The sequence below is a fragment of the Myotis nattereri genome (assembly GCF_964212035.1).
Source record: "Myotis nattereri genome assembly, chromosome: 3".
Classification (NCBI taxonomy): Eukaryota; Metazoa; Chordata; class Mammalia; order Chiroptera; family Vespertilionidae; genus Myotis; species Myotis nattereri.
The window spans coordinates 27,564,113-27,587,903 of record NC_138077.1 but is presented as its reverse complement, the minus strand read 5'-3'; the positions used below and the strand labels follow the sequence as shown (position 1 = coordinate 27,587,903).

Below are 23,791 nucleotides of genomic sequence, written 5' to 3'. Positions count from 1 at the left end.
GTATTTTAATAGAGGACTATTCCATTAGTAAACAGACTGGTCTTGCTGACACATCTTTCCTTTAAAAATATACTTTGGCTGAATTCTAACAAAACCATTTTGAATGCAAAAGGGATGCTTTTCAAGCCAGATGGTTTATCTAATAGGAATGTTTTCTGATTAGAGAAACAGCAGTAGACTCATGATCACAGCAGGTGCCAAACTGATCCTGTAGTTTACATGAATTTGCAACTGAACAAGTCATGAACTAAAGGGAATCTATTTTATAATGTGCCACAGTCTATTCTGAGAAGAAGGGGAAATATAAAAGATGCTGCCATAGCAGATAAAGTTTATATATCATATCATGATATGAATGTGCCATTATTTCATTTGTGGTAACAACATTTATTTGTATGCTACATTTTCTGAGTATATTGTTGATACTATAACAAAATTTTCTATATATAAAAGCCTAATCAGCCATAATGGCGGAATGACCAGAATGAGCAGTTGCTATGATGTGCACTGAGCAGGCAGGCAGGTGAGTGGTTAGGGGTAGGCAGGCAGGCAGGCAAGTGGTCCCGGATTGCTAGAGGGATGTTTGACTGCTGGTTTAGGCCTGATCCCCACAGGACATTCCCTGAGGGGTCCTGGGTTGCAAGAGGGTGCAGGCCAGGCTGAGGGAATCCCCCCATCCTCACTCCCACCCCCATGCATGAATTTCATGCACCAGGCCTCTAGTAAAATAATAAAAACTTACAGTGCATTATAGGATGGGGTAATAATCAAAAGTTTATTTATTTAAAAATGTATCATGTTTTTTTTCTTTCTCACTTTCCTTATTTCTTGTACCTGTATTTTCTATTTTTTTCAAGAAGCAATTTTTTTAAATGTACTAGGAAAGAGGGAAACAGGATATTATTGGTATGATAGGCCCAATTATATCTAAGTATGCATAAAAGTGAGCTTTCTAGGCCCTATGCGAGAATGCAGATTCAAAAATGATAGAATTATTACTTTTTAAGATGTAAGTTGCTTTTGGGTACTAGCATGATTATTGGGGACATAAAATGTTGTGAGCTCACAGACCCACACTCTGACTCAGTTGATCTTATTACCAATGGTTTGCTAAGGTGACTAAACAGAAGCACCTGGGTGATATGTAAGAGTCACAGCATGCTGTTGTATGTCCACACCTACTTTCCTATCTCATTACATCAGACAGTCTGTTTATTGGCTTCTTTGGAGAAAATCAAAGTAAAAGTAACCTAGAATTGAGTCCAAGTCATCATTCTCAGTCATCCTCACCCCAGGCAAATTTCATGGTCTGTTCAAAAACAGTTGGTTAAACAGTAGAGATTGTTAGGACCTGGAATTTGTTCAAATCAGAGATGAATTACCCTTAAGGATCATAATTTCCCAATTGTTTTAGTAATTCTACAACCTTATAAATATAAATATATAAATTAATCCTCTCTAAAGGTATTAAGCAAGCATTAAAACATGTCTAAGTGAAGTTAAAATTTAAATCCCATTTTTTTTATGAAATATAGTGATTTGGCCAGGTTTTTTTTTTATCCTTAATGGATTTTGTGTTATAGTAATCAGAATTTTACTATGGTCCATTATTATAAGAATCTTTACTAGAGCAAATTTCTGTACCTAATATCATATAATTTTATCTAATTAATCAAACTCCTTCAGAATGTTTAAAGTATTTATTATTTTTACCACTCACTTTGGCATTTTTCATAAAAAGAATTGGAACCCTATACTACATAATTATTTGATGCATAACTTTTGTTTTTATTTTTTGGTTGGCTATGAGCATTTTCCATACAGAGAACATATCTTCATAATTCTATATTAGCAGAACTGATGATTAATGTGTTTATTTTATTAAATTTGTCATTTTGCCTATAAGACAGTGGATTCTGTTGAAATAGAAAGACCTGCCCTAAATGGTTTGGCTCAGTGGATAAAGCATCTATCCTCAGACTGAAGGATCTCAGGTTCAATTCTGGTCAAGGGCACATACCTCGTACCTTAGCTGCAGGCTTTATCTCCATGATCCTCAGCCCTAGTGGAGGCACATGCAGAAGGCAACCAATCAATGTGTCTCTTTCACATGGATGTTTCCCTCTCTCTGTCTCTCCTCTTGCCTCCCATTCTTTGTAAAATCAATGGGAAAATATCCTCAAGTGAGGATTAAATTGGGAAATTATGATCCTTAAGGGTAATTCATCTCTCATTTGAACAAATTCCAGGTCCTAACAATCTCTACTGTTTAACCAATTGTTTTTGAACAGACCATGAAATTTGCCTGGGGTGAGGATGACTGAGAATGATGACTTGGACTCAATTCTAGGTTACCTTTTCTTTGATTTTCTCCAAAGAAGCCAATAAACAGACTGGCTGAAGTAATGAGATAGGAAAGTAGGTGTGGACATACAACATACAATAATAACAAGTAGAAAGAAATAGAAAGACCCTCTTTTTTTTAGCTCTTATCAAGTTTTAGAAGTCTATCATCAAAGCTGCTACAGTATGAAGTAGCATTATAGCATCTCTCATCCTTATCATATGAGCAAACTGATGAGAACCTGCACTTCCTTTCTTTTCAATTTTTTTCACTTTTGCTGTGGGTTGGTGTTTCTGAAACAAAATAAGGTCTGCAAATATCTTCTGGTAATCACAAGTTTTTAATAAAAATAATTTAATTTTCCTCTTCCTTTTAGTGATGTATAAGCTCATATCAGGTTACCTGCATGGTCATTATAAACAAGCACTGTCAGGGGATTCCAGTGCCCACATTGTCCGTAGTTTGGAAATGAGTTGGTGACCTGAGGGGATACTTTAATGGCCCTGGGAAAATGAGAAAGGAATAGAGTTAGATTCAGAACATTAATTATATGCTCTTCTCCTTTTATAATATACATACTTAAGAAGTCAAGCTTAAAAGATGCTAACCTTTTCTATTCCAACAGAGGTTTCAGTAATGTGAATGGAGAATAATAGAAGGAGAGCTGAATCATCACGTGGGGTGTAGTGGGGGCCATGTGCCAACTCAGAAGGCCCTGTTATATCAGGTAATGCCACTTTTATTCTGCAAACACTGATTTAGATTGTGCAAAATAACATCATCATTAAATCCATGTGATATTAATTTTAAAATTATTTAAATATGTCTTGGAATACACACACACACACACACACACACACACACACACACACACTAGAGGCCTGGTGCAAAAAATTCGTGCACTGGGGGGGTTTCCCTCAGCCCAGCCTGCACCCTCTCCAATCTGGGACCTGGGACCCCTCGGGGGATGTCTGGCAGTCGGACATCCCTCTCACAATCCAGGCATGATGGCTTCCAACTGCTCACCTGTCTGCCTGCCTGATTGCCCCTAACCACTTCTGCCTGCCTGCCTGATTGCCCCTAATTGTGCACCCTGGCCCTAACTGTTCCGCTGCCAGCCTGATCACCACCTAACCACTCCCCTGCCAGCCTGATTGACACCTAACTGCTCCCCTGCCAGCCCGATCACCCCCAACTTCCCTCCCCTGCTGGCCTGATCTCCCACAACTGCCCTCCCCTGCCGGCCATCTTGTGATGACATGGGCACAGCCATCTTGTGAACACATGGGGGTGGCCATCTTGTCCAAGGGCGTGATGGTCAATTTGCATATTACCTCTTTATTATATAGTATATATATTTATAGTGTGTGTGTGTGTGTATATATATATATATATATATATATATATATATATATTCAACATTTTGGCATAATCATGATTTTCTGTACACATTCACTCTTCCAGTTAAACTCTGGAAATTGCTAACTAATTTCTTTGCTAAATTGTCAGTTGGTTCTGTTTTCTAGAGAACCCTGACCAATACCATGTCAGCTTGACTAGATCCAAAGGGCCTTCTTGTGTCATCCACACATACCATTGAACCAGCCCTGACCAGTAAACAACCCTGAGGTTTTGGAGATAATGTCACCTTCATTCCTGATGAGTTCCCTTCTGTGTGCCAGGTGAGCTTCCCTACTAAACAGAACTTGACTGGGGCCATGTGAGTTCCCCTACTTAACTGTAAAGCCTCAAATCTCAGAGACCAGGAACTTAAGTCCGCATCTTCCTTTCCAGAGTATCCCTATCATCTTTATGCAAATTGTAGACCTCCAGTGTTCTTAACACTTTTAGAGTATATTTTGCTGTTTTGCTAGCTTCTTGAGGTAAAAGTAAGTTTCATTTATTGTCAGGCTTATTAAAAAGTGCATTTACTCCTATAATATTTCTCCTGAGGATGATTTTTATATATGATTCAATATCCAGTGAGTCTCATTTCCAAATTGTCTGTAATTTCCTCTTTAACACAAATAATAAGAAAAGTATTTATATTTAATTGTAAAATATTAATTCGGGCTATTTTTCCTTTTAAACTCTAATTTTATTGAGTTGTTTTCCATTAACATAACATGTATGAATTTGGCTTGTATTTTATTTATTTTTACTAATAATATTCTATGAGTATTTGGGGGGGATGATAGCCTTTATATACTGGAATTTTTAAAGGCAGTTATTATGTGAAATTCTATTTCTAATAGTTTTGCTCCATATTTTTTGTGGCCATATGTTTTTCAGTACATACAAGCGTATGATGGTGATATCTTCCTGGTAGATTGTATCCTTTGCCTTTTTGTTCCAGCTATTGTTGCTTCAGTTCTATAGCTCACCTTAGCTTCCTAGCTCACCACTGATTATACCCAGGGGTCCCAGAAAGACTATCAGGCAACATCTTCTTTGCTTTTTGGTGTTCTGCTTCTATATTCCCTCAGCAAGCACTCAGAATTCTCCACAGGGCAAGATGTTGTTTTTCAGAACAGTCAAATCACATTCCATTAACAAAAATATCAGATGTTAGTCTGCAGAGATGTACCACAGTGACCACATATTTTTTATTATGATACCGAACATTTTTACTGCTCTAATGAAGAATCCAGAATAACTTCTCTGATAGTGCAATCAGCTTTTTATTTACCTAGTTATACGGTTCGTTCAAGTGATTTTTCATGAATAAAAGAGTCCGTCTTAAAGATATATTTGTTATCTCTATTTCAAAACTGAATCTTATTTCCTTTGAAACATCACAAGAATTTTTGCAGAGTCTACTTTTTTCCTTCAAGATTTCAAAGAATCTAGGACCCAATCAGAGTTCAATTTCAACATAACCAGTCATACATTCCCAGAAGTCTCTGTAAGAAAGGAGCTTTTCACAAGCTTCCTCTTAGCTCATGAAAGCAATTTAATAGAGTAAGTCAGCTCTGTCATTAGAGGCAGGTGGCACTTGACCCAGTCCCTATTATTCTGCCATTTCCTATGAGACATTAAAAATGTACTTATGTTTTTTAAAACTAAATTTATTCCAATACAAAAAAATGGGAATGATACTAGAATTTGCCTTAGACCACTGTGCCAGGATTAAATTAGATCAAATCTGGAATGTGTGTTGCAAGACCTTGGCGCAGAGGGAGGATTCCAATACAAGATAGCTATTATTAGCAATGGAAGCTCAATCCTGGGATGATAAATATATGCCCAGCTTGCATATCTTATTCCAGAGATCATTACCTTTTCCCTGGGCAGAGATCACTATTACACCTAGAAGCAAGGGCCAAGGAGCCATCAGTATCTGGGAAAGCACATGGGGTAACAGAAGACAGGGTACAGGAAGCAGGTGCTGAGTGATCCACTTAATTCTGATGGATGGCATGTGTCTGGCCTCGGGCTATTTTTAACTGGCCCAGCAAAATTGCAGCAGATCTTACTCTCTAGCCTCTTAAAGGCACTGCCAGCACCTGCCAGGCTCCAGAACCGATGGGAGCTTTGTTGTAAAAGTGTTTGGTATCCTTTCTGGCCAACTACTGTTTTTTAATTATGCCTTAAATTCCTTGCCACACTGTCTAATGATATGGCTTGTTTTCACTATGCATCTATCCATTATAATGCAAACAGTGAAATATATGTTGCTAGTGCTCATATTTGTTTCTCTTTTTATACTCATTACGTTTCTGAGAGCTGGATGTTGCCTTATGCCAGCAAGGTGAGTCAGCAGATAAAGTGACCATGAGTGTACACTTCAAACAAAACTCATCCCCTCGTTATGCTGCTGAGAATAAAAGGAGTATGGCTGCTGCTTCATTTCTGTCTTTCAAACCTCATGCAAAACATCTCTTAAGACCCATCTAGAATGTTCAGGGAAGGGAATTTTTCGAAATAAAATTCCAGATTATCTCAATTGGCCCAATATAAACCATAATAATCTCGAACTGATGTGTTTAGGCACCTCAATTCAACCTTATAAACATAATCTCTTGATTTCTATTATTTTCTGCCTCAACTTCCTTTTTTCCAAGGTTTATTATGAAAGAAAATGGCTCCACCATTTAGTTGTTCCGTCTTACAATATTGCAATCACATTTTTTTTAAATCTCTTAAACCTCTTATCTAATGTCTCAGTGATTAGTAGTCTCAGCAAAGGGTCATCGTAGCTACCTTGAACATATGTTTTTATTTTCACTCTTCTCAGCACCTCCACCACCACCACCACCGGCCACCCAATGAAGTCATTATCATATCTAAGGTGGGCAATTTCTGTAGCCTCCCAATTTGCCTCTTTGTATCTCTCAATCTATTCTCCCACAGCAGCAAGAAGGATACTATTAGGTGGCAAATCAGATAATGTCACTTCTCTGCCCAAAACCTTTCCATACTTCCCCAACACACTTAGAATAGATTGCTGAGTCTTATTTTGCTTATGTCACTACTCAGCCTCATCAAGCTTTCTCTGTGTCTTCATTTTCTACCATTTTGCTAGTGGTCTACTTCACCCCAGGCAGTGTTTCCCTTGCTATTCCTTAAGTACTCTGAGTACACTTTTGTCTCAGGGCATTTTCACTTGCTATTCCCTCATCCTGAAATACTGTTCTTCCACATATTTGTATGGCAGGCTTACTTGTACATTTGAACAAATTTCTGTTTCTTTATCCTCATACAGAGTAGCTTTTTTGCTTATATCTCCACTCCTAAGAGACATGCATTGCTGTTGTTTTTCCCCCCGTTAAAACAGCATCCATGTCTGTCTCTAACCTATTATCCTTCTTTATTTTCCTTCATAGCCTTTACTACTCCCGCTATTTTGTGTATTTTTATTATATTATTTGTTCTCCCCATACTAGAATGTAAGCTCTGTGAAAGTGGGTCTTCGTCTGTACTATTCACTTTTGAGTCCCCAACATTATAACACAACTTGCCCCATGGTAGACATGCATCAAATATATCTTCTGTTGATTAGGAGGTATATGTTTGTTTTCTTTGTAGTGAGTAGAGTATGTTCTGCTGAGGGGCTAATAGAAACTGTGCTATATGAAACTGGTGCAGGGCCATTAGGTAGATTTGTGCAGCTTGTCCACTTTAGAATGCCAGGGGCATCCCTTGGATTTGCATCATCTACAAACTCTGCAGCTGTTCACATTGGCCCTGAAAATGAGAAAAGAGAAAGGGCATTTTACAGATGCCCAAACTTGAAGCTAACAGAGAGCATTAGGGAAAACTGATAAGTTTTGAGAAAGTGTAATAATAGCATCCTCAAGTCCTCCCTTGATGATATGATCATGCAGGTACTAACACTAGAAACTATGATCTTTATTAAAGTCACTTTTCTTCCCAAATAAGTTAAGCAAAATGCATAATCTTAGGTCAATAAAATATGTGTGATTAATATTTAATAACTAGAATATGTCAGCTGAACAATATCATGTTAGGTAGATAAGATTAAATAATATATTGAGTTTATGAAATGTATTTGGAGAGATAAAAATAAATGGCAATGACAGATATAAAACTGATATATTCAAATTAATTTTTCTCTCTACATTTTAAGAATTTTGTGAATTTTGAAAGTTTCAGGAAGAGATAGATATTCTGTATGAGGGTGTGTGTTGTTGTTTTTTTCATCCATCCCCAAGCAATGAGCTGATTGAGATTTCAAATTTATAAGTACTTTGAAGTTATCAGAACAGAGGAATCATCAATTTTAAGGTCTTTTCCTCTTTTTATTTCTACTGTTCCTTAGGTCATTTTATGCCCTTGACCATTGAACTCCCTCTTTCTTAGGTCTCTATCACTCATCTCAGATCTCTCTAACTTCTCTGTCCTGTCTGGCATTTTACCTGTACTTCCTTCCCATTAAACCCACTACAAAGCTCACAAATCATGGCCTCTGGACAGTCATTTATCTTCTACACATCAGTTTCATCACCTATAAAATAAAAATACTACCGATCTCTTATGTATTTTACAAATATAGTATGCCATGAGGCAAATTATATATGTGGAGAATGATGAAAGATGCTGCAAGATTATATGAAGGTAAGGAAAGAGAAGGAAACTACATCACCAAAGGAGATGCCACTAATCCAGGAACAAAGCCAAGCAGGGGTCTGAAGAAAAAGATAAGGAGCCAAGAGTGGGAATCAGGTGAGGGGGAAAGTAACTGTACACAATAGCTTAAGGGAACAGGATGGAAATTAGTGGGGCATCTTGTGAAACTGAAAGATAAGCACAAGTAAATATAATCTTTTTGCTCATCAGGAAGAACCAGGCACTGTGATAAATCTCAATACGCTGTTATTCTATGCATTGGAGATGAGTGAGTGAAAACATGGGCTGACTTATTTACAGTGAGTTTGGAATTAGTATTGGGTAATGATTGCTGCTGCTTTGTTTGCACTTAAGTGGAATTACATTATGATTTTGCTAATTGAATAACACATAAGTGTAAAATCTATTGAAGGCTCAACCTCTCACTCTTATCAAAGAAGTAAGAAAATGAGCAAGAAGTAATAGCCAATTAGGGTTTACAGCTACGAATCCCAAGAGATTCTTGTGTAAGAGCCAATAATAGAGGTTGCTCAGAAAAGATCTAGCTCAGAGTAAAAGATTGAGGGCCTGAGGCTATGAATTCCTCTTCATGCTTCTCAAATTAGAAGAATTTGGTATACCTTTCTCATTAAGGATATCTAAGAAAATCCCAAGGAACATTGGAGAAAGCTTCAAATATTAGGTTTTAATATAAATAGATCCCCTGATACTTTTAGAATTAGATACTAATGAGACTTCAGCATACTGTTCTTCCTAGGGAGAAAATCACTCACTAGGGCAATTCCTCTTATTTTGGAACTCTGAAAAGGTGGCTAATTCTAAATGAGAAGGATTATTCTAATTATATCTGTGTACTCTGTTACCCAGGCATGGGAATGCAAAAATGTGAAATTCCAATTAAATAATTATATATATATATATATATATATATATATATATATATATATATATATAATTTTACACATTGATTGGATGAAAAGCTGCATCATGATTATACCAAGGATTCATATCCAAAATTCCTGGAAATGGAGTGTTTTATTTTAATGACTACTGCCTGACATGTGTCCTCTCTAGAAAAGAATGTTTAAATAGTTTAACACTAAACTCCAAACACTATATTAAAAAAGAAAAGTTTTGTCTTACAGAAAGTAAAATATTTATATTGATAGAAAAACTCAAGTCATTATACTTAGCCTTATATGAAAATTTGATTTTATGCGATTTTTTGATATGGAGAAATTTATAGAAATGACCCAGGTGGTGTAGAAATCAACTTATTTTTCACAATACCACAAAATAGTGAACATTTTTCTAAGCTAATTTAATGTATTCAATAACAAAAAAATGTGTTTCATTTTTTTCTAGAAAACATTATTAAATCTTAGATTTCTATTTTTCTCTATGCTGTAATACTTATTTCCATTGATTAATTAGCTCAAAAAATATTTGTGGAGTACCTATTATATGCCAAGGTAATGGAGATAGAGAAGACAACAAAAGAATAATCCCCCTGCTTTCTTTGAGCTTGTTCTAGTAGTGAGAAAGATAGACAATAGATGATAGATGATAGATAGATAGATGATAGATAGATAGATAGATAGATAGATAGATAGATAGACCATGATAAAAAATAAATAGGTAAATGAGCTGGAATTCTTGGTAATGTATAAACTTCAAGATCAAAAGAAAGAATATTTTTATCACAGGAGTGACAGTGACAAAGTCTAAAGACAAGTATTAGCAATATTGTAGAAAACAAGAGAAAACTCAGTTTAATTGGAACAAAGCAAGCACATAACGTTGGCGAATAGGTAGAAACTAGGTCTTAAAGGGTCTCATATGAACTTCCTATGTTCAATGTTGTATGACTTGGATATTCTATGTAATAAACCACTCCAAAACTTAGTGGCTTAAACCATAATATTAATTTACTTTGTTCACAGATATTAAATATTCTAATCAGCATCAGCTGAAAGTTTAACTAGAAACTGAAAACTTTAAGACAGATTATGCACATGACTGGTGCTGGTGATTAGATGGAAGCTCAGTCAAGACTGTAAACCAAGGGCCAGGTTCTTCTTCACATGGGCCTCTCCACACCAGTCCCTTAGGATTATACAAACATAGAAGGTAGATTTTAGGAGCAAACATTCTAACTAAACTTGAAAGATATATCACACTTTATGACCTAATCTCAAAAATCATACTGTCACAATCTGCCCAGATTCAAGGAAAGAAAATAGCTCTCAATGGGAGGAAAATCAAAGTCATATTGTAACAAGAACATTTTGAGATAGGAAGTCTTGTTAAAGACATCTTTGAAAAATAGAATCTGTCACAGTTTGTCAACATTTATATGCCTCTCACATGGAAATTATATTCTTCACCTTTCCCAAGATTTTAAAGTCTCAATTCCATAATTGTATCAACTCAAAGTCAAGAATATAATTATCTAGCCCTGGCCCTATAGCTCAATTGGTTGGAGGGTTGTCCCATACATCAAAATGTCGGTCATGTGTTCAGTTCTTGGTCAGGGCACATACCTAGGTTGCAGGCTCTATCCCTGATTAGAGTGCTTATTGGGAGGTAACCAAGCTCTCTCTCTCTCTCTCTCTCTCTCTCTCTCTCTCTCTCTCTCTCTCTCTCTCTGAAAACATGTCAACAGATAAAGATTTAAATAAAAAAGAATGAAATTATTTAAATCAAGTCAATGTATAGGTGATACTCCTTATATGCAGTTACTCATATACAGCTCTTTGAGCACTGCTTTTTTACATTGTGATGTGATATGACACATCTAACCTAAAGAGAGAATTTTTCTAAGTCTCCAAGTACTCAAAACAAAATGGCATAATGGGCATTGAATAACTGCTATAGACACTCCCATTCAAAATGGCAGGAAAAGTAGTCACTAGACCAGTGATGGCGAACCTTTTGAGCTCGGCGTGTCAGCATTTTGAAACACCCTAACTTAACTCTGGTGCTGTGTTACATATAGACATTTTTTGATATTTGCAACCATAGTAAAACAAAGTCTTATATTTTTGATATTTATTTTATATATTTAAATGCCATTTAACAAAGAAAAATCAACCAAAAAAATGAGTTAGCATGTCACCTCTGACACACATGTCATAGGTTCACCATCACTGCACTAGACCATAGCAGTTCTGAAATAAAGCCAGGAACATGTTGCCAATTTCTTGATTACAGTTCAGCCTTACTCCTTGTAAGGTATTTTCCATTGCTCTTGGCTCAACTCAGTGAGCTCTTGTTTCTTTCCTCTGTGTCCACCTTCCTTTCCCTAAGCCTTTGTAAGCCTATGCCCATCTTCTAAAAGTTTTAGCGTTCAGGGCCTTTACTCATGTGATATTTATTGTCCTTTTATCACAAGCAGATACAATTCCTTTAGCATTTTGGTGGGCTTTCTGTATATTGATTGATAATTTAATTCACCAGACTAAAGCAATAACCACAAATCTTTTTTGGTTATTGAGATAAGTTATTCTCTTCCTTGACCTCACCATGACACTGCTTGGGAATCACATCCTTGAGAAGCTTATAAGCCCTTTGAGAGCACTGAAAATTACACCATTAAGATCTTTAGAAGGGCTTTTGTCTGTTTGAAAGATCCTATGAGGAACCACCTCAGATCTGAGATCTTAATATAAATTTTACAGCACATATGATCTTCTCCCTTAAGCCAGACATTAATTAGAGCATCATTTGCCACCTAGAGAGATTTGGGAAGATAAACAGATTTGTTTGAAACTAAGAAAATCTGGATTCTTTACTTTTAAGGAGTCATTTTTATCTCATTCCTCTCTTCTCACATTATACATAGGCAATTGAAAAAAAAATCCAAGTGACACTTTAAATATTTTGCCTGAAAATACCCTTAGTTTGATCATTGAGTTCATTGGAAATTTTCCTATATTCTATATTACTTCAGGTAATATTATTGCCAACATTTTCATCTCTTCCAACTATATTTTTCTTTGAGCTGTCAAAGAAAGACTCCTCAAGGTTTTTAGGCTTTTGTTAACATTTTTCCAAGTTTCAAGGTTCCTCAGGTGTCCTGTCCCAAAGCCAATGCTACATGTCTTAAAGTTTTTACAGCAGAATTCCACTCTCAGGTACCAAAATCTGTGTTAGTTTTATATTGCTGTATTTAAAAATAAAACTTTCACAAAACTTAGTGACTTAAAACATCAATAATAATTTCCTTTGCTTTTAATTCTGCAGTCTCAACAGAGCTTGATGTAGATAGCCCATCTCTGTTCCAGATGTCAAGATGGCTCCCTTAAATGGATGGCAAAGTAATTCATTAATTGGTTGTGAACTTAGCTGAGGCTGGGGGCCTCAGTTCCTCTCCATATGGGCTTCTCCACAGGCTACCTGGGATTATCCAAGCATGGGGACTGGGTTCAAAAGCAAGTGTCCAAGAGAACCAGGAATGGTTTTATCTGATTTTATCGCCTATAGTAGTGTCATTTCCACTGGAGTCATAGTACCATCCAGAATTAAAGGGAGAGGACACGGACTTCCACATTTAAGTGGTAGAAATATCAAGTCACATTAGAAGATCAGAATGTGGAAGCTATCTTTGGAGACTAGTAATAGCCTATATGAGAAGACACTGAACTGCTTTGAACTAGATTAGTAATGTGATTTGATTTTTTGCAAAAAGATGACTACGGCTACCACAAGGAAGACAGACTAATATGTGTGGTAAGACTGGAAAAGGAAGACTATTAAGAGATTATTTCCATATTTTAGAAAATATATGATGGCAGCTCCCACTAGGGAGAACTAGAGATGAGAAAAAGTTTGCACATACAATTCCATAGTCCTGATTAATATTGTAGGAAATTAGACAAGCTGAGACTCTTGGGAAAACAGCTGACAGTTTAAAGCTGAAAAGTCTAATAACCAGACAAATACAGAGACCTAGAAATATCTAGTTCAGCAGATTCAAGATTGGCCCAGGAATTCAAAGTAGGTGCCACATACCCAAAATTCTGGGCACAGTGGCAAGAGGAAGATACAGTCCCCATAGCATTAACCAATATTGGCCTGTGGCTTGAGATTAGTTACTAGGAAGTAAAGGGGAAAGCCCACAAATTTTTAAAATCTGAGTGACAAGAGTCTTTTCACATCTACCAAGCAACACCACAGCAAATCCATCTTGAGAGATCATGGGAGGATCTTGAATTGCACTAAGCTATTATGATTCACTTATCTGTGATGAAGAGGTAGGCCTGCCAGTCCACACCTGTATATACTTCCTGGAAATAGTTAAAACAGAGTAATGACTGGTTATATATTAACATATATTAGTGATTGCATATAATTTAAAAATAAAGCAAAAGAGCCATCTTTGACCTCCAGCTTGATTTTAAAAAAAAATGAATTCTTATAAGTGTTATGGGAGCCAGTTGAAAATAAACATCAAAGGATACTGAACGAGTCTCATTATAATAAACCCATTGATTGGGATATGGTATTAAACGATTCTATACCCACTTGCCTCCAGGCTGATGAAGTGCTTCCAAATTTACCTTTTTTCCCCCATTTATTTTAACCGTAGTCACACACAGTTCTCCTAAAAGCTTGAATTTGTCTCTTAACTCTCTTCTCTTGCTTTGACTTTATTGAATTTTGTAGCCAGTGTTTATTTTAGTTACCCTTCATATGTATAGTAAATGTCAGCCTTCTACCATGCACTTTCTAATGAGTCATCATTAGTCCTGACTCCTTACCAATTCAAGAGGGGAAGGAGATTAAATATATAAGAATATAGACATGCAACAAAATCCAAGCACAATACAAAAATATTGGAAATGAAACTAAAGATTAGCAAGTAAGGCAATTTCCCCCTTCCAGATAATTGCTAGAGAAGCTGAGAAAGAAATATCAAAAGCGCACAAATGAGACTATGCAGTGAAGACAGCCATAGAGAGAATTCATGTGTCTTTTTACTTCAGAATAAGCAACGTGAGTAGAAATTCCAGCTGAGCACCATTCACTTAAATTTAGGGTTTTAAAAGAATTAATAGGAGACCGTCAATGCACTCTTCCTAGTGGTTAAATGCTGCCATTGCATCTGAGTTGTGTTCACTCTCAGTTTCTCTTGGAAATTATTGAGGAAAAAATAATGTGTCTACAAGCTTTGCATAGAACAGAGTGTATCTGTCAGCTCTACCCATGATTTTAGGCGTTGGTGCCTCTGATCATCAATTTACTTTAGCTTTGCTTTTGACTCACAAGAAATGTTAAGTACTCAAGGGACTAAGTTCTAGTCCCTTGGTGTTCTGTACACAAATAGGCTGATTTAGTCTAGTAATCAAATGAGATTTGTTTTACACATAGATGCGATAGCAATTACCGAAACTTAACACAAATAGAGGAGAACATTGCCAAGCCAAAAAGAGTGTCAGTGTTTTAAAACAGGGAGATAAAGACTATAATAGGGCATCCACTAATGAATGAGACAAATATCTGTACAATTATAAAAGAAAGTCCTTGGCTAAAATCCTCCTCTTAAATACTAGACATTTTATGAAGGGCAGTGATAACAACCCTATTTGAATTTCCTTCTTTCCTACTCTCTACAAACAAGCATAGATATAGCTTCATTTAGCAGTATAGTGAAAGTCAGGATGAGATTTTTTTAAAAGAATAGTTTATTGATTTTTAGAGAGAGAGAAAGGGAAAGGGAGAGAGAGAAAAACAGTGATGTGAAAACGTAACATCAATCTGCAGCCTCCTGTACACCCCCTATCAGGTATTGAGCCTGCAACCTGATCATGTGCCCTGATTGGGTATCAAACCAGTAGCCTTTCAATGCATGGGATGAAGCCAAACCAACTGAGCCACACAGGCCAGGTTTAGATGAGATTTTGAACTTCTAAAAATTAACAACATGTTTTTTGTTGATTGACCCTGGAGTTTTTGGAGAAAACAACAACATAGTTGTTTAATTTAATAATAAATATCAACATAAAAATAATGATATCATGAATTTTTTGCTTGTGATGCTACAATAGGAAAGAAAAAGAACACTGCAGAACCCCGGTGGAGGTTTTTACCAGTCTGTGGCGCAAAATTGTATGTAAGTAGCAAATTCTGACAACCATGGGATTTTGATAAATTATCTGTGAATGACTTGCTTTTCCTGAATTATATTCTTTAATTTTTATTTTTGTATTAAATATATTCAATAATTAGTGGTTCAATACAAAGCCATAAAATCCTAGAACTAAATGTTTCCCATTAAAACTTCTGGCCCTGGCCAGGCAGCCCAGTTGGCTGGGACATTTCTCCTCCACCAAAAGGTTGCAGGTTCTATTCCTGGTCAGGGCTCATACCTAAGTTGTGGTTTAGATCCCGGTCAGGGCACTTATAGGAAAAAAAACAAATTGATGTTTCTCTCTCACATTGGTGTTTCTCTCTCTCACTCAATCCCTTCCCCTCCCTCTAAAAATGAGTAAAAATATATCCTCAGGCAAGAATTAAAAAATAAATAAATTCTGGATTCAGTCAGTGCAAGGCAATAGGAAATTATTACAAGCAAATCTTCACAGAAGATTGACTCATCAGATCAAAATTAATGGCATTCAAATGGAATACAACATTTTACACCATCAAGGAAGATGATTCCAAATGTCCATATGTATTTGAAAGCAATGTTTTATTATTATTTTCTTCTTATTTTTTTAAGATTGGGAATCTCTGTGAGTATGGTCTGATCCTCAGTGAGTCTCATTTAGAAAAGTGTGCCCAATGAGCACACAATGCCCTGGTTCTTAGTATCATCACATTCCATGTGTGATATGGCCAATGATAGATGACTCCAAAGAAAATGCAAAAGCTCATACCTCACCTAATGTAATAACACGGAACCACAGGGAAATTCCTCTCAACAAAAATTTATGCAGTAATCTCTGGAAGCACAATTCTTACCTTATCCTAACTGTAGATACAATTTACTTTGTATAAACCTCTTAAGATGTTTTTTTTCAAAATAATATTACAGTTTCAATGGCTCAAAGTGCTGCTTTAATCTTTCTAAGAAACATTCTATTCCCAAATGGTGACTTTAACTCAGATATAAAGAAAATTCTATCCCAGCAACAACAAAAAATTATGAACATATAAATGCCAAAATAAATGCCAAAAATGTTTTAAAAAACAAAGAATTATAAACAAAGTAGCAACTGTGAAAAAATGTATTACATTAAATTACATTTTTATTTCTATAACCACTGGATGCACCAATTGCATTTCATGATAGATTATAATATTGTTAACTTCTAGATACACCCTAGTCTTGAAAATATATACAATCGTGATCATTATCATCAAACACATTGTAAGTATTTTAAGTACTTGACGAGAATATATGAAAATTGATTATTTTTCTTTTGTAACATTGTTATTTTTAATCTTAATATATCTTCTAAACATTAATTAAGTTGCATTAACTAATTCACATTAACAAAATTTATATACCCTTTGCCTTGCATGCTTATGCTAAGATATTTACACTGGTAAATTATTGTTTTAAATTTATACCCTTAAGCATAAACTTTCTGGTCACTAGACACAGAAACTTTTAAATGCACAAACACAAATTTCCCACAAAGACTTTTAGTCTTATATTAAACCATATATTGAAACAACAAATGTCAAAAGTACAATTGAGTTAAAATGCTTATGATAAAACATCTATTATGAATAAATCCTCAATTGAATAGATCTACTCTATCTAATATGAATGTAAGTCAACATGTGACAAATTCATAAAGCTAACATATTTCAGAATAAAAGATTACACAATTAAAAAAATATATCTGTATGATTACCACTATAGACTAAACTTTTTAAAATATAAAAATTGTATTAGATGTTTATGAGTTGCCCCTTTAAGAGTTGCTAAAAATTAGTTAATCTCAAAATTATGTCAGTTCTCCCACCACCCTACCACCCCCTATTGCCCAATCTTTATTGGCATGACCCTAGACGTGGAATTTTCTTGAAATAGGTGATATGATGCTATTTCTGTGCTTACAAGTAGTATCACTTAGTCTATATTAATCATATGAATAGAGGTTCCCTGTTCTATTAATTCAGACTTTCAGTTCAGTTCCAAATGTCTGTTTTTCCCTCAGCTATAAAAGCAGTCTTCATACTTTCAAACATAAACTTTTAAATGCACAAACACAAATTTCCCACAAAGACTTTTAGTCTTATATTAAACCATATATTGAAACAACAAATGTCAAAATTATTTCTCCTCTGCTGAATGAGCCCAGAAATAAAATTGCATTTTGGAGACAGAAAATTAAAATTATTTTTTCTCTTCATACATTTGAAGTAACTCAAAGATATGGTGAAAATATATAGTACACTCAATATGTTTTATAAAATCTAATTCACCCTTCAAATCTTCCCAAGCATAATGAACTGACAAGTCACATAATTTTCACTTTTATAATTTAATGCTCTTGGAAAATACACATATCAATACTTTCAGAAAACTAACTTTTCAAACAGTAATCTTGGCAAAGGGTAATCAAACTGTTTAGTTTCCTATATAAACAATGAAGTTTATATGAATATTTGAAGTTCAATTGAAATGGCTTAGCTATTCTTACTGGAAAAAAACAACTGAAGTTACCCTAGACCCCTTGGAAATATCTCTTTATGAATCAGAATTGTATCTTATAATTAGAACCCATATATAGAAAAACTACGTTATGCAAGATACACTTTCTTCTTAGGTTGTATTAAAGTATAAGGCTATAACTGTTCTGGTAATTGTTTGTTGTTTCTTCAAATTGATGTTCCATTCCTAGTCTTGGTGTCCCTCTGTCACACTTAGAGCTAAGTAGGTGGCTTGGGAAAGAGAATCTGAAAGGTATTTTTAAAAATGTCTCAGTATCTCAAAATTGGTGGAAACAAGACAAAGTTTAAAAGTAAATAAAATTAAAAGGTTTTCTTAGCAGTTTTCTATGCTATGATCCCCTCTGAATTCTGGGGTTTTAATTTTCCTTCCTTATTCTGGTTGATTACAAATCTCCCATCAAATACCCTACACAAATCCACCCTACTGAAGATATTCCCCATTTTATATGTTAACTATAGTTGTGTAGTAGATGTCCCCAAGTTTAATTGTTTAAAATAAAACCTTGATTATCTCACAGTTCTGTATACTGCTTATATCAGTGGTTCCATGGCTGCAGTCACCTCAGAGCTTGATGGGGGAAAGATCCCTTCTAAACTCACTCAAGCAGCTGTTGGCAGGTTTTAGGAAATTGGTGGCACTTGACTGAAAACATCATTTCTTTGTCATATGGGCTTCTCATCACATGGCAGCTAGATCCCCTCAGAGCAAGTGAGTAAGAATGTAGGAGAGGGCACCAAAAAGCAGAAATGATGATCCATCACATGCATTATCCTATTCATTAGAAGCAAGTCAATCATCAAGCCATACTCAAGGAAAGGGAAGTGCAGAGAACACAAATACCAGGAGGTAAAGATCACTGGGGGGCCTCTTTGAGGCTGCTGCCCAAACCCATGCCCCCCCCAAAAAAATGAGTTCTCATGCCACTCTTCAATTAAATATTATCTTAGAGATGAAATGGAAATTTTACCTAATTTATTGAGTGTCTGCTATGTGCCATGTTTAGGCTCTAGTGAAATGGTGTGCACATGTGTAGCTTTCATTATATGCAGAGAACAGAAAAAGCAGAAGCCAATATAAGTGACATGAAAAATAAAAATTGAACAGTGATAGAATAAAACGACTGGCTGATCCAGTTAATGATCCTATTGACCAATAGTACCCCAATAAATTTAAAAATAAATAAATATATAAATAAGTAAAGTGAAAAAGGCAAACAAACCAAACAAACAAAAAATACTGTCTGATAGGATTAGGGCTGATTATTTTGATTATCATGGAAAAGTTTACCTGAGATAATTCCTTTTAATAATAAGAAGAAACTAGCCTTTGCTCTCATTGGCACATTGTCAGGAGCAGAATATTGTAGACAAAGTGAAGAATGAGGGGCAAAAATTCAAGGTGAGAAAACCCCCCAAAATTAGAAAAATTATGGAATGTCCTTGAGACTTATATGAACTTAAAGGAACCAGATCATATACAACCTTGTGGGATGTGGTAAGGATTTAGTCTTATTAAAAGAACAGTGGAACCCTAACCAGTTTGGCTAGGTGGATAGAGCATCGGCCTGCAGACTGAAGGGTCCCAGGTTCGATTCCGGTCAAGGGCATGTACCTGGGTTGCGGGCATATCCCCAGTAGGAGATGTGCAGGAGGCAGCTGATCGATGTTTCTCTCTCATCGATGTTTCTAACTCTCTATCCCTCTCCCTTCCTCTCTGTAAAAAATCAATAAAATATATTAAAAAATAAAATAAAATAAAAGAACAGTGGAAACCCCTGAGTTTTCTTTATGTATGTGTGTGTGTGTGTGTGTGTGTGTGTTAATCCTTGCCTAAGGATATTTTTTTCCATTAAATTTAAGGAGAGTGGAAGAGAGAGGGAAAGACAGAAAGAAACATTGATGTAAGAGAAACACATCAATTGGTTGCCTCCTGCACGAGCTCTGACCAGGGTGTGGGATGGGGAGGAGCCTGCAACCAATGTACATGCCCTTGACCAGAATCAATGCCGGGACCTTTCGGCTCTATCCACTGAGCCAAACTGAGTAGGGCAACCACTGAGTTTACTAAATGGTTAAATATCAATACTGTTTTTGTAAAACAAAATTTCACCTTAATTCATCTAATAGTTTATAATTTACAAAAAAGAAAACAAAAAAAACCCCCACACATTTATGACCCTCTGCACCTGAAGCTTAAAAAAGAAAAAAACTAAACAACAACAACAACAAAACAAAGTTGTCAGTGCACTCGGTGGTCCCAGATCTGTCTCTTGCTTCAACAGTATTTGGAAGGAACAGCCCCAGGGACGCCCCTTCTTCCAGTCACCACCTTCAGAACCACCTCCAGGACCATCCAACACACCGGTTTTCTTCTTACAGAGCAACCTTATTGCCAAACAACCTTGAGCTCCCACATACATCAGAATTATTCCACCGAAGTGGAGGCTGAGGCCAACCGCCTGGCCAGCCTGCATCTGTGGGACCCCCACACCTACCTCTCTCGGACAATGTGGCTCTGGAGGGCGGGGGCCACTTCTTCTGAGAGTTGGCAGAGAAGTGGGAGGGAGCTGAGCGACTCTTAAAGTTGCAAAACCAGCACAGTGGCCTCATTCTCTCCAGGATATGCTGAAACCTTCCCAAGATGAGTGGGCAAAACTCAGGGTGCCTTGGAAGCTGCCCTACTTGGAGAGGAACCTGAACCAGGCTCTTTGGGAGCTGCAGGCCCTGGGTCCTACCTGTGCAGACCCTCAGCTCTATGACTTCCTGGAGACCCACTTCCAGGGTGAGGAGGTGAAGCTCATCAAGAAGATGGGCGACACCTGACTCACCTCTGCAGGCTGGCCAGGGCCCAGGCTGGGCTGGGTGAGTATCTCTTCGAAAGGCACACCCTCAAGCACAACTAGGAGCCTGTGGGGCCCAGAGGCCTTTGAGAGGCCCCTCTGCATTCCCCTGGTGTCTGGCTTTTACCTGAGCCTCTCCCTGAAACTACTAGCCATTCTTTAAGCCACCCAGAATCCCTCTCCCATGCATTGGACCAAATGAAACAATAAAACTTTGTGCAGAAAAAAAAACACCAAACAAATAAAAACCAAGTTGTCTCATATACACTGTCTTATTTAATGAATGATCTGAGACCTAGATAGAAATACTTTTTTAAAAAAAGATCATTCTACCTACTGTGCTGAAAATGTATTGAGAAGGGGGAAATGTGTCCACAGATCTGGTAGCTATTTTAGTTCCAGATAACAGAAGATGGTCACTTGAATTAAGGTGATTCAGTAGAGCTAAAGACACAGATGGATACAAGCTATATTTTTATAAGTAAGGCTGAGAGTCTTTCATAATGAATTAGATCTGGGAGATGTAGTGAACTTTTGTCATATTTTAGCCTCCAGAACATTTGCACATATTTCCATTTTTATTTGCCAATTATAAGTACCCTCTGACTAAAAGATAAGTCTGAAAATTCACTTTCCTACTTTCTTTGAAGGTGAAGATCAGGTATGTGAACTCAGTTCTGCCAATCAGACATACAAAGGGCAAACTGATACAGAAGAGCAAAATCCGAGATAAGCGGTACAGATGTGACATCCAAAAAGCCAAAAGAAGAATGTGTGTCCAGAATGAGAAAATGTTCAACTATTGTGAATGCCACTAGGAAGTTTGAAGACAAAGGAGACAAAGATGTGAATGTTATTATAACAACAACCAAAAAAAAGAGAGAAAGAGAGAGAGAGGCAAGGGGATATCTGAACCTTATTTCAGCAAGATATGACATAGATGAAATGTTAGAAAGAGGAAATAGTAACTATAAAGAGATATATTTTACATTAGGTTTTGCCATTAAAGGAGTAGAGAAAGTAGGTGGTAACATGGGGAAATTAGAGATTTAAGGGAGGTTCTGTTTTTGCAAGATGAGAGATATTAAAATTCTGTTTGTATGCTGGTAGGGATGCTGTAGAAAAGAGGGAGATGCTGATAAAGCAAGAGAAAGAGGTCAGGTTTATTATTCAGTTTTCAGCAACTACTTATTGAATCTTGCACATCAGACACTGTTCTAGAACCTGGAGATATGAAACATATTTTCTAGTTTGGTTGTAAAAATAATAAGCAAGGAGTATTAAGTAAAATACAGGATTTACCAGTTTACTAAAGAGAAAAGCAGGTCTGAACTGTGTGGCTAAGTTGGTTGAGCATTATCCCATGCTCACTAAAAGGTCTCTGGTTCAATTCCTGGTCAGGGTACATGCCTGGTAAGGGGCATGCAGGAGACAGCCAATGGATGTTTTTCTCTCATATTGATTCTCTCTCTCTCTCTCTCTCTCTCTCTCTCTCTCTCTCTCTCTCTATCTCTCTCTTCTTTCTTCTGTCTCTAAAATTAAAAAAATAATAATAATAAATTTTAATTTTAGAAAAAGAGAAAAGTAATGTGATAGTGTGACCAGGAAAGATCTCACTGAGAAAATAATATTTGAGTAGAGGCCTGGAGAAAGGTAGGAACTATACATGTAGATATCTGAGGAGAGAACTTTCCAGAAGAGAGAACAGCAATTGCAAAGATCCTATTCAAGAGCATGTCTGATATATTTGAAGAACAGCTAGAAGGTCAATGGAACTGAGGTCGCATAATCAAGAGTGTGGAGAAAACATCGGAGAGATAATAATTAGGAAGCCAGATCTTGTGGGCTTGGTAGATCATTTAAGGATGTTAGCTCATATTCAGAATGAAAAGGAAAGCCATTGGAGGATATTGCACAGAATAATAGCATAATTTCAAGGTATATTAAAGGTAGAGTTGCTGATATATCGAATATTGGATGTGAGAGAAAGAAGTCAAGTGTGAAGTATGGATTTTTAATTGAGTATGGAAAGGAATAGAGTTGTCATTTACTGAGATGTGCAAGACTAACGGTGGATCTGTAACAGAGAATAAAGGGTATGTGATCTTGTACTAACCAAAGTAAATTTATTAACAATCCTGTTAAAACAGAAGCAGGAAAAAGAAAACTTTTGCTAACAGCCTCAATTTAAGTACATTCCAGGGACCAGCAGTTTCAGTTCAATGTGAGCAGGAGCTGACTGACCAGAGCAATTCAACAGGCTGTCACCAAGATCCTTAACAAAACCAGATAGAATGCTGCCTGTACATATCTACTTCCCCTCTCTTTCCTTATGAAAGTCACTGACTTGACCATATATATATATATGTGTGTATATATATATATATATATATATATATATATATATTATTTCAGTGAGAGGAAAGGAGAGGGAGAGAGAGCTATAAAATCCATTATGAGAGAGAATCATTGATTGACTGCCTCCTGCACCCTCCCTACCCGGGATCAAGCCCACAACCTGGGCATGTGTCCTGACCGGGAATCTAACCATGACCTCCTGGTTCATGGGTCGATGCTCAACCACTGAGCCACATCATTCGGGCTTTAAGATGGTTTTTAAGACAGGAGTCTACCATCTTCTTGGGTAATCGGCACCTGAATAAATCTCTTTTCTTTTTATGAGCACCTGTCTCAAGAGTACAGTGGGGCCTTGACTTATGAGTTTAATTCGTTCCAAGACCGAGCTCGTTAAGGAGCTCATTAACTCAAATTACTCTGTCAACTCAATGAAAAAAATCTGCCGAGAGACAGCTGGTATCTCAAAAAA

The 23,791-nt window shown here is 36.5% G+C and overlaps 1 pseudogene across 1 annotated transcript in view; it reads left to right on the top strand.

Moving 5' to 3' along the window:
- LOC308515316 (ferritin light chain-like) overlaps positions 1-21,027 on the top strand; it is a 306,095-nt pseudogene extending 285,068 nt beyond the window's left edge. The window contains exon 2 of the transcript in view: positions 20,785-21,027. The product of the transcript in view is annotated as a ferritin light chain-like (transcript). The remainder of the gene's footprint in view (positions 1-20,784) is intronic.
- Positions 21,028-23,791: the final 2,764 nt, after the last annotated feature.